Source organism: Anabrus simplex, chromosome 1 (assembly GCF_040414725.1).
Source record: "Anabrus simplex isolate iqAnaSimp1 chromosome 1, ASM4041472v1, whole genome shotgun sequence".
NCBI classification, from domain to species: Eukaryota; Metazoa; Arthropoda; class Insecta; order Orthoptera; family Tettigoniidae; genus Anabrus; species Anabrus simplex.
This window is the reverse complement of record NC_090265.1, coordinates 601,743,269-601,756,384: the sequence shown is the minus strand read 5'-3', so window position 1 is coordinate 601,756,384 and position 13,116 is coordinate 601,743,269. Positions and strand designations below refer to the sequence as shown.

Genomic DNA, 13,116 nt, shown 5'->3' with positions numbered 1-13,116 from the left:
AGAGGGTCTACCTTGTTTACGTCTTACATCGCACTGCAAACGTGGCCCTTATTGACTCCAGATGAACTGTTGGCCTAGCGACTAGGCGGATGTGGTTTGACTTCTGCCAGGTAATGAGTAATTTATAGGATATTCGTCGTGTGCAGATATTGTAAAACAGAATAGGTTTTTTTATTTCGGAGGACTTGGTGAAAAAGTAGCACACGGACGGCATTTTCAAAAGCCGCATAACGCATCCCTGTCCATAGTTACCATAAAACAGTGTTAAGTATAATTTCAGATTGTGGTGATTATTGTTTTAGGAGGAACTACAACTGGGCAACCATCCTCTAGTAACACTAGTCAGAGGGAAAAATGGAAGGGCCCGACACTTCCAAAAATGAAGGTGTCGGCCAAAGGAAAACAAGGGTCACGAAGGACGTGAAAATCAAGGACTCCCCTACGCCTCGAAAATCTAATAGCGTCGGGGTCGGAAAAGAACAAGAGTTGACCAAGGTAGATCGGATAGGATACCGTAGATAAAAAAGTGAGGGACCTGGCACAAGTTAGTGGAAGCAATGCCAGGACTCAGCTAAGGGCCCCGTGGTCGCCAACCCACGCTGCCAAGTCCAGAGCCCCTGGGCCCCTTTTTAGTCGCCTCTTAAGACAGGCAGGGGATGCCATGGATGTATTCTACGGCCCCCTACCCAAATAATAATAATAATAATAATAATAATAATAATAATAATAATAATAATAATAATAATAATAATAATAATTTAATATTATTATTGTCTAGTAGAATATTAATACAGTACAATGTAAAGTGTAGCTTTCACCGAAGTCCCAGTCTCATCCATGGCTGTGACAATATGGAAGCTGCTGGGGTATGGGTGGTGCTGAGTAATGACATTCAGAGCACGACTAGTGCATCTGAGTGTTATGAAAGGTGTTGCTCATAGGGTCAGTCGTGCTGCAATAGCACTTTCTGACCCAGTGAGGAAAGCAATGGCAAACTATCTCATTCCTCGTCTTGCCTAGTACGCCTCATTTTGGTGCTGCCATTGGTTTTTGTTGTTTCCTTATAACCGCATAACCTTTGGTGGTGCTATTTGAGGATCCAACCAGCCTCTGGGCTGATGACCTAACAGACAGACACAATAGTAATAATTATAAAAAAACACATGCAATTTATTTAATTTAAATTCTTCCTCCATCTTGAGGCTGAGGCCGCCCGGAGGTAAAAAATACACAATACAGTGAATGTTGATTAAAAAAGAAATAGTTCCACAAAGAACTCTAAAAATTAACAACAGGTATGAGTGATACGTGATACTCTTCTTGAAAACGTGTTCACTTGTTTTCTCCTTTTTCCGGCACCACATGTCAGGTTGTGGAAATAATTGCGTCACTCAGTATCACTGGCTACGATCAACTATGTACGGTACGTGACATTTTTAAAAACATCAACTTGGTTTCGCTGCCTCGGAGTTTATTAAGCCACTGGACACATATTATACGTTCCTGTTTGGTCCCCTTCATCGTCGTCTTCTTATTCTTATTCTTATTCTTCGCCGCACTGTTATTCACCTTTGTGAAAATCGCCTATCGCTGTGATCAACTAGTCAGAAGATTTTTTTTAAATGAAAAAAAAATAGGTGAATCACTCTCTACAGTATTATGTTATTGTACGTTCAGTTTGCTTCCAGTGATGTTTATTTATTAATTAAAATTATTAAATTAAATTTGTAGATTAAATATGTTCCAATTGTGGAGCGGTGCATGAAAACACTAGCTCTGAAATCAGCTGATTAGATTTAGCAACGGAGCTCAGCTGTTTTACTCTCGCGCCATATTTCTTTCTTACGAATATCGATCTATAGCTGTAGCACAATTTAAAATCAGGATGCGTGTAGATTAGCCAACTTAAAACAAGCCTACGCCAGTTCATTTCACTCTTGCTGTTCTATTTCCGCCAAGCGCGACACACAGTTTATTTTTTGCTCCTAGTCCTGTGGCTGCCGTGCGCGCCTCAACTTAAGTGTTACCCACCCGCTCGATGAGAAGATTAGAGAGAAGACCGTCTATTTTTACAGACAGTGGTAGTGAGCCGTAGGTGGGTCGCGGGTAAGCAGGAGACGAAAGGAAGTGTCACTTGAAGTCATGCCCACCCAAGCTGCAAATCTTGTCAGCCGCTAAAATTTCTCTCTCGTCTGTCACCTCATTAGACTTTGAAAACATAATAAGAGGTGGCAGCCCTCCATCATATACTACCAACATATTTTAATAAGATAATTACGAGTTCATCATTATGCAAAAAGCAAAGCAAAGTCACCTCCGTACAGGCCATGAAGGCCCTTGGAGGAGTGGAAGGTAAAGGCTTCCACCGTTGTGAACCTCGGCAAGTGATGGGGTAGAGTGGTTAGCTCTACGCCCGGCCGCCTTTGCCCCCAGGAATTAACCTGGTACTCATTTTTGGTGTAGGCTGAGTGAACCTCAGGGCCATATGCACCTCCGGAAGTGGAAATCTCGTTTCTTAAATTTTACGACTTCCTGACGGGGATTCGAACCCAAGTCCTTCCGGGCGAGCCGAGCACGCCTTTACCGCCTCGACCAGGCAGCCCTTTCATCATTATGCACCCCAACATATTTGAAATAAATTATTTGATGTGGAGCTGTCAGTTAGAACACCTCGTAGTTTATCTACACTTATGAAGACAGCCAACGGCATAGCCATGTTGAAACACTAGATCTGCAAAGTTCAGCAACATTGGCGGTGGTCACCAGTTGGATTGATAGCCCACGAGCAGAAAAAGAACATAGGACTCTTGTAGCTGCCCGTCATTTCATCCTGCCATTGTTTATGCGATTGGTAATGTCCCCACCTCCATTATCCTGTATTACAGATCCAAGACGTTTGAAGTCACAGCGAAATCCTGATAACACGCTCCCGCTATTACACTACCCCGCACAATATACATTTTTTTTCCCTCAGGTTCTTGCATAGCTAATACAGGTCTATAAAGCCTTTAAAATTCAATCCGTGCCTCTCGTATCTCGCATATTTATTATTTATTTATTTATGTATTTATTTATTTATTTATTTATTTATTTATTTATTTATTTATTTATTTATTTATTTATTCATGAAGTGGCGACGTCGGGGCTCACGATCTTCTCTTACACTTAACCACACACAATTCGTAACATTTTTACTGCATTCATTTTAAATATGGTCCGCCAATGCTGTGTAGTGGTTAACGGGATTAACTGCCACCCCCCCGGAGACCCGGGTTCGATTCCCGGCTCTGCCACGAAATTTGAAATGTGGTACGAGGACTGGAACGGGTCCGTTCAGCCTCGGGAGGTCAACTGAGTAGAGGAGGTTCGATTCCCACCTCAGCCATCCTCAAAGTGGTTTTCTGTGCTTTCCCACTTTCTCTAGGCAAATGCCAGGATGGTACTTACTTAATTCCTTCCCTCCTCCTTGCCTATCCCTCCTAATCTTCCCATCCGCAACAAGGCCTCTGTTCAGAATAGCAGGTGAGGCCGCCTGGGCGAAATACTGGTCCTGCTCCCCAGTTTCCTTCCCGACCAAATGTCTCACGCTCCAGGACACTGCCCTTGAGGCAGTAGAGGTGGGATCCCTCACTGAGTCTGGGGGAATAAACCAACCCCGCAGGGTGAACGGATTAAATACAAATAATTAATTGTGAAATATGCGACGTAGATGGCTGAAGTTCTACGGATACCGGTGACGAATAGTCAACAGTCGGCTTCCCAAGGGGGTCGTCTCACTGGCTGAATGAAGTCTAAAAAGACATGGATTCCTCTGAGATGTCTGACCTTGATGTTCCAAACCGTTCCAAATTCTGTGATATGATTAATTCTTGGTCACCGCCACGCAAAAGTACTAAGACCCGGAAACCACTCATATGAATAGAAAACAAAAATTGTTAGTCAGATTCAGGTATGTTGGGAACGAAAGCGAATTTCCAAAAATATCTAGTCATAAGCGCTCCCTAGCAGGCTAAGATTAATAATAATAATAATAATAATAATAATAATAATAATAATAATAATAATAATAATAATAATAATAATAATAATAATCCACAGCCTGTTTCCAGTCATTCGACCGGGTCAGGAATGGAATGAATGAAGCCCTCATCTAGCGGCGAGGATAGGAATTGTGCCGGCTGCCAAAGCCTGTCGCACTCCTCTGAGGCAATGATTAATGAATGACAGATGAAATGAAATGACATTGGAGAGTGTTGCTGGAATGAATTATGACAGGGAAAACCGGAGTACCCGGAGAAAAACCTGTCCCGCCTCCGCTTTGCCCAGCACAAATCTCACATGGAGTGACCGGGATTTGAACCACGGAACCCAGCGGTGAGAGGCCGGCGCGCTGCCGCCTGAGCCACGGAGGCTAATAATAATAATAATAATAATAATAGTCTAATAATAATAATAATAATAATAATAGTAAGTAAACTCGTGTCCTCATCCCGAGGTGGTGCAGCTCTTTTCGCGTACACCCCCACTGGAGGTGAGCTGCATGTACCATTTCAACCACATACCAGCCCTCCTGCCATTCTTAAATTTCTGGCAGTAACGGGAATCGAACCCAGACCCCCCCAAGGACGGCAGCTAATAACACTAACCGTTACGCTACGGAGGCGGACATACTAATAATAATAATAATAATAATAATAATAATAATAATAATACCGAGCTCGATAGCTGCAGTCGCTTAAGAGCGCCCAGTAGCCAGTATTCGGGAAATAGTAGGTTTGAACCCCACTGTCGGCAGCCCTGAAAATGGTTTTCCGTTGTTTCCCATTTTCACACCGGGCAAATGCTGGGGCTGTACCTTAATTAAGGCCACGGCCGCTTCCTTCCCACTCCTAGCCCTTTCCTGTCCCATCGTCGCCATAAGACCTATCTCTGTCGGTGCGACGTAAAGCAACTAGCAAAAATAATAATAATAATAATAATAATAATAATAATAATAATAATAATAATAATAATAATAATAGTCTAATAATAATAATATGAAATGAACTTATTTATACGTTAAACAGGCAGTAAACAATAATAAAATAATAATAAATACAGTTAATGAAAAACATACGCTAAATAAGGAGTAGGCCTAAGCAACAATTTTTGAAAATATCAAAATTAATAACTGAAGAATATATAATACTACAATAACTACTAACTAGCTGAAAGTGAAACTTATGAACTACTGAATAAGTGGCATAAATAAATTAATATGACTATATTACAGTCTCTATTCTTAGGAACCAACGCATTATCTTAAATGAGCGTATCATAACTTAGATACATTAAGATACATTTAATATACAATATTTGATTTCATTTACACGTTATTCACTCATATAGTCATTACGCTTCAATCGTGAAATTTTAAAATCCATTTGCAGCAATGCTTGGAAGAAAAGGTGAATTTTTGTTCTCGGTAGGGTCATTAACCTGTATAGCATGCCACTCTTTAAGCACATACCCTTGCGCAGAATAGCACCGCGACCGCTATTGTTAACCCTTCTGTCTCACACTCACATTTCTTAATTTGCTTAGCAGCTTCATGTTGTCCTTGGTTCTACAGTATTTGGTTAAAATATGTGTTAAACAGAGAAATTAGAAAGCTAAGAAAGCATAATGAAAACACGCTTCTTAAAACAAGCTTGATTCAATAGGCATCCCATCGTTGACATTACGAATAATAATAATCGTGTTACAGTTACTACAACTGCGTTACACAATGGTCAGAATCATCAATCTAGCTGGAGGAAATTAATAACTCGCTTTATAATCCTTGTTCCCTGCCCAAAGCATAGTTATACAGGTTCTCGGAGCCATAGAATACGATTCTGAAATTGATTGACCTTACTCAACCAGAGGGACGAAACAGAGCTCTGGTCAGGTGGTGGTGATTACTGGTGGGGGTGGAGGGTTAAGATTAGGGGAAAGAACAAATTATACAAAATAAATACAAGGAAGTGAATGATATAAATAAAACACGTTATTATTTGGATAAATAAAGAGACGATTATTGTGTTAGTAAAAACAGATAAATGGGAATATTTTTTCCAAATAATTTCTCAGGAATTTTTTTAAAGTTGCTTTACATCGCTCCGATACAGATAGGTCTTATGGCGAAATGGCTAGGAGTGGGAAGGAAGCGTCCGTGGGCTTAATTAAGGTATACCCCGAGCATTAGCCTGGTGTGAAAATGGGAAACCACGGAAAACCATCTTCAGGGCTTCCGATAGTAGGGTTCGAAGCCACTGTCTTCCGAATACTAGATACCGGCCGCACTTAAGCGTCTGTAGCTATCGAGCTCGGTGGGTAAACAATTGATAGGGAATCTGCCATAGCCCTAAATGAAGACCAGTGGTGATTGATTGATTGATTGATTGATTGATTGATTGATTGATTGATTGATTGATTGATTGATTGATTGATTGATTGATTGATTGATTGATTGATTGATTGATTGATTGATTGATTGATTGATTGATTGATCGATTGATCATAAAACATTGTGGTACAAGTACTCTGCCTTCGTTCTGCTATCTTGTACATTACTTTCCAACACAACCTGCTCCTATATTTTCACACACAGTAATATAGCTAGAATAATAAACACCTTTTTTGCGCATCATATTAACGTAAAATGTCTTCATTTTCTAGCATTCCCGGAGCAGTTGATATCGGTTCTCCGGTGTACAGTTATGGCATAATACGATGCGTAGGCACCCTGTTAGACCAGTAGTCTACCAGTGACGTTACCCTGCTGTTGGAAGCCATCAACGTGCCGGGCAGCCAGGCGGTTGGTAAACAAAAGCCCACGATTATGGATACAGATGTGGGTGTGAATGGACAGAACTTGCAGCTGATGCTTTCGCACTTTACAAAACGTTCATTTCAAATAAACTCCTGAACAATAGGTGCGCGATGGCCTCTCTTTGACGCTCTTGGACGATGATGTTCGTTCTTTTGTTCATTCTGATTGGGAACTGTCTGCAAATAACGCAGCGTATAATAAGCAGATATAGGAAGATGGATTGCTAACACTGACAATGTGCACAGAACTTTCATTTTAAAAAACAGATTTTTGGTTGCATGAGATTCTGGTGTGATACCACATTATCTTAAACTATATCCTTTATTTGATCGAATTATCCTTAAAAATTAATGTTGGATTTCATCTATCATGTGTTCACGTAATGTGGTAAAGTGTACGTATTGAACTTGTCCTGAATTAATTTTAAAAACAAACAAATTCAGAGTTCAACAGACCATTAAGGGCTTTGGCAGCCAAACTCTCTGCCACCTCTCCTCCCTCCCCACCTCCCACCAGGTGGCTTACAGATATAATAGTATCACGTGGTGAACGTGACGTAGGCCTACTGAGCCGCTGCCTCTCATATCAGACAGCTGCTCAGATGATCTCAGGAAGCTGAGTAAACCTTGTCCCTGCCCTCAGTCCAGAATTGGAATCGTTGAATTGATCGGGAATCGAAACCGGAGCCTTCCGGTTAGGGCAGGCACGCTATTACAACACCACAGGGCTGGCAGCGCGTGAATTACCTTAAAGCCATGGATATTAAAAGTAAAGAATGAAAAAATAATCACAAATGGACATCAATGTAAGTTAATGTTCTTTCTTTATCTTTTGCTATTTGTTTTTCATCGCACCGACACAGACAGATCTTTTGGTGACAATGAGATGGAATAGGATAGGACTAGAACTGAAAAGGGAGCGATCGTGGCCTTAATGTATCCGAGGTACATTTTATTTTAACATGTTGCTTTACGTCGCACCGATACTGATAGGTCTTATGGCGACGCTGGGATAAGAAAGGGCTAGGAGCGGCCGTGACCTTAACTAAGATACAGCCTCAGGATTTTCCCGGCGTGAAAATGGGAAACCACGCGGAACCATCTTCAGGACTGCCGACGGTGCGATTCGAACCTACCATTTCCCGAATGCAAGCTCGTTGCTTTTAAGTTCTAATAAGTTGAAATGCAAATGTATTTACTGTAAGCAAATCGCAAGTATCATGCAGCCCGCTCTACAGTTATGCAGGATAGTTGCATAAATTTTAGGGGTTCTTATAGGCCATCTCCCTGTATTTATACAAAGCTCACTGCAGAACCGTCGTTTGGGCTAGATGATACTTGCTACTTGCTTAAATGTTTGCATTGTAACCTATTACCACCTATAAATTCTTTCCCTAGTTTTAACAGTCAAATTTGGCACATTAACAGGCATTAGAAACAGAACCCTGCTGCTGTTGTATGCCCTGATAGGTGTTTTCGGCCATGCTACAGAGCATTTCACTGCGGGATTCTGACTGATAAAACTATATATCTACGGTAAAATAAAAGAACATTCGAATTAAATGACACAACTTCAAGTCAAACAGTGTTAACGTTCATTTTACCTTGCTTTAGAAAGTTCAAACAAGTTTTATAGTGAATAATGCAATGCTATTCCTAAACATGGACACACCACTGGCCATATTTAATGAAAACATATCCGTATTCCACATTGATAATATCAAACGTTTTCAAATGGAAATTAAAAGAAACAGTACAAAACCGCTTCAAAAAATAAGATAACAATAGCTCGCAAGGAGAAACTTCATATACATGCCGATATAAGGATACACAGTTGTATTGTACTGATACCCATTACTATTCAACATAGTCACCATTTTTGTCCAAGCCCTTGTTGCAACGGTGCATGGAAGAAATGCATGCCCAGTCACTGAAGCCACTTCATGCCCTTTATTGCAACGGTTCATGGAAGAAATGCATGCCCAGTCACTGAAGCCACTTCATGCCCTTTATTGCAACGGTTCATGGAAGAAATGTATGCCCAGTCACTGAAGCCACTTCATGCCCTTATTGCAACGGCGCGTGGAAGAAATGTATGTCTATTCACTGAAGCCACGTCAAGACGGTATACTGAACGGCCGTATCGTCGTTGAAAATTTTTTTTCCATCCAGATGTTTCTTCAACGATCTGAAGAGATGGAAATCACTGGATGCCAGATCGGGGTTGTAGGGCGGATAGTCCAGATGGTTGGGGAGCGTGGAGCGACAGTGAATGCTACGAGTTACTATGACACATTCGGGTGTCTGCGAGCAGAAATGTTCAGAAAACAACCTGGACTTCTCTCAACAGACGTCGTGTTGCTGCACGACAACATCAGGCTATACGCAGCCAATAGGACGCGTGGATAGTTACGGCGCTTCCGTTGGGAGATACTGGACCATCTGCCTGTAAAATTAACTTTCTCTGTACGAGGTATTATAACTTTTTTGAAGCTGACTTGTAGAACGGTAATGAGCAAGACAGTTATTCTCGATGTAGAATTGTTATTCGGTGAAGTTCAACGTATTAAGTTTTATAAGAGCAGCGTAGGCTTTGACGGCCAGCGCCTCCATGAACATACACGAGATTTTCCAGGTTCGTAGGCCGTAGTGGAATTAGATTTCAGACTCTCTGCGTCTGCCATTTTCAAGGCTCTACTTTCTTCGAAGGTCAATGGTGGCCCATATTTATCAGGTGATGGTTTCGCACCTGGGAAGACGTAAGATCGATTTTCGAACGGTTCCTCGTCAGATGCATGACACTTGAGAAAAGTAGCAGCTGCGAAACGCCATAAAACTGAGACATTTGCCGTTAATAAAGAGCTGGGTAGAGAGGTTGGTTCGTCCACTGAAGAAACTTGCGTCATATGCAGAAATAATCAACCAAGTGAACGCATATTAGTTTACAATAAAAATGTATCAATGTTAGGAACAAAACGCAAAATGTAAACATTTAGCAAATCATTAGCGCGAGTTTTTCCCTTCACTATCCATCCTTATTCTTCTGATATATCTTCAGAATATTGATTCTAGCTCAATCAGATTAATTTCAGTTGACCTCACTGGCCAGTCCATGCCGTGAATATAACCAACGTTAAGACAGTCATCCACAATAAATATAACCCCTGTATAAGTGAAGATTAGGTAGAAAATGCGGCAAGATCGATTAAGATTGATTTAGCTCCTGGGTCTATCATGTCATCATGAGGGCTGTAACAACAAACAAATATATGAATCAGATTTCTTCTTCACTGGTTATCCTTTTTCTTCCCATCTTGACCTTCTAAAATCTTAGTTGTCTTAGCGATGACGGTAAACGCACGCTCAGTACATCCAAGAGGACATGAGTTCGATTCCCCGCCAAGAAGTCATGAAAATTAGAAACAAGACCTCTGGAGACTCACCCCGCTATACCAGGTGGATAGTTGGATCAAAGGAGAGGGACACTAAGTTGAACAATCTGCTCCACTAAGCGTGGAGGTTAAAAAATGAGCGGAAACCTTTACCTTCCAGGAGCCTCTATGGCTTGTAATGGAGGTTGGTTTGATGTTACGGGCATTATTATGGCATAAATGAATTTCAGAAAAATTGTTTTTCTCGTTCTTCTCGAAACACTGAATTATATATTTTTAAATGCCCATGAGAAGAGATACAGCATCGAAAACATGTAAGCGTTTTGTCATACTTGTGTATAAACTTGCGTTTGATGTTCACTTTTAAGCAGATACTTGAAAACTTTAACGTATACCCATAGAACGGAATAAGTCGAATAGTGCGATTTAATTCCCTTTTACATAAAGGTAACAGAAGAGTTCCCCGACGTTTTACAAAAATACCAACATTTCAACCCTCTTCTGGGAAAATAAAATCTAATTGCATTGTATTTACTCTTCCTGTCCGGGATTTAAGTCTCTTTCTAAGTGTGGTGGTGTGAAACTGAGCAAATAGCAATGAAACAGTAGAGCCTGAGGTCCAGTATATTGATAACGTCGGTAATACGATCTGTAAAGGGGCAGCTGTCGCATGTGGCTGTTCGTATTGTCCGAGCGGCTCAAGATGGCCACTGGCTATAGCCCTGCGGCAGGCCCTCCAGCACGTTCAACTGGACATCTGACCCATCCACCCACGCGGGGTTGTTAGGAGGGTGGGTTAAGTCTTACAATAATAGATTAGCCACTCGAAATATACCAGTTCCATGGATGGACAATTACTGTACAATATCTCATCAGGAGAACGTTGGCGATGATCAAGCACGTGTCCGGTGGGTTTTATTGCAGAGAACGTTATCTTTGTTCGCCTCCCGTAATTACTGAACGCATGATTGGATGAGGTATTGTCACCAGCGGTGCAGTATGAAGCATAATTGCCAACAGTCTGTTTGATAACCAAAAGCAGCTGACTGCGTCCTTTTTATGGATTTTTCCAAAGATACTCAAGAATTGGCTGATCCACTTTTACAGAAAGAGATACTCTTTGAAAATATTCTTCCTCTTTAGTTTTTTCTCAGCATTGGAATGTAGCCTCACAGCTTCCTTGGTTGATTGGTAATCGTTGCGGCCTCCAGTCTATAGGGTCCTTGGTTCGATTTCTGGTAATTCAGGGTTTTAGCTACAGCTAGTTAAATCTTCTTGTCGGGGTTGAGCGTTTGCGTTCGTCTTCAAATACGTCATACTACCAACTGTCACAGTAGTAGTGAATTATACATCCACATAGGGTTGGTTTCAAGAAGAGTATTCGGCCCTAAAACCGGACCATATTCACATGTAATGCAGACCCCAAGAAACTGAAAAAAAGAACATGAAGAATAAGGTTATTTATTTTGCGCTGCACTAACTTTTACGGTTTTCGGATACGCCGAGGTGCTGAAATTTTGTCCCTTTTACGTGCTAGTAACCTCACGAGGCTGGTGTTTCTGAGAATCTTTAAATTACCACCGGACTCAGTCACAATCGAAACCACCAACTTGTGCTCAGAGGGCCAGTGCTCTACTGTCTGAGCCACTCTGACCAGCTAATCAGGATTCCAAACCATGATAATGAGGTTGGGGTGCAAGCAGCTCCATGATTACCTCAGTGACTAAGCCACTGGGTTTCAATCTTGACTAATTCCGGTGACTGTGTGGCTGAATATTCACCTGAAAATCCATACAGCATCAGGACCCAGAACCCAAAATGAGCCTGACTGACTCAGTTGACCTCATATACAATAAGGACAAACTGAATATCCTTAGTTTGAACATCCTTGAGCTTCACGCTCAGATGAGCAGGTACACACACACACACAGGCCATCAAACACTCATACATGTTATGTCCCGCTTTATATAGACCATTATTTGTTTCTCTTCAACAGGATCGCTTGATTTTATATTCCGTTAGAAACAACTGAAAACCCATTCACGAGTATGAGAATGGCCACCCATATAGTATACTATACCACGTTTATTATCATTATAATTTCTACGTGATGAATTTCGGTTGATATTAATGTCCTGTGTACAACGCGTGCATTAACCGCCGACGCAACGAAACCGATAAATCTCTCCTTAATCGAGACCACAATGCCATCTATCATTGTAAATGAAATCATTATTACCATTATTACACTTGCTTGAATTATTATATTTCCCTTTTACATTAATTTCATGTACCCTTATCACAATTTGATAACAAACTGGGAAAACACCTAATCTGAAAGCCAAATAGCAGATAGTAAAATGACATCAAGAGATGTAATATTACTGTGTACTGTTGTACTAATGATGATGGATCATCATCAGCCAATTCTATCAGTAAGATATGACCTCTTAAATTCTTGAGTCCAAGGAATTCTTTCCAAGTTCTTTCCATGTGGAACGGTTCTGGGAGGTTCTCTGCCAGTGAACTCAAGCGATCTTCCGAATATCGTTATCTCATAGGTCCGGTGATCGTTCTCCTGGTCTCAATTGATGTCTTGGACTCCAATACGAATTTCGTCCATCTGTCGTCTTGCTTGCGAGCAACACGTCTAGCCCACTGCTTTTTCCAGGTAGATATTTTCTTCAGGACATCATCAACCTGTGAACGATTGCATGTATCCTGCCCATTTTCTATCTTTCAGTGTAAAATCCAGCATTGAACTCTCCATTCAATATCCCGGCCTCACAGCCAAGAGTCAGCACTAGGAGGATGCACTGTTCAAAAACGGTTTTCTTCAGATTTTCAGGCATGTTTGGGCTGAAGATTACT

The 13,116-nt window shown here is 41.2% G+C and overlaps 1 protein-coding gene across 1 annotated transcript in view; it reads left to right on the top strand.

The window, feature by feature from the left end:
- LOC136857193 (homeotic protein spalt-major) overlaps positions 1-13,116 on the top strand; it is a 651,196-nt gene that overhangs the window by 366,939 nt on the left and 271,141 nt on the right. The window lies entirely within an intron of this gene.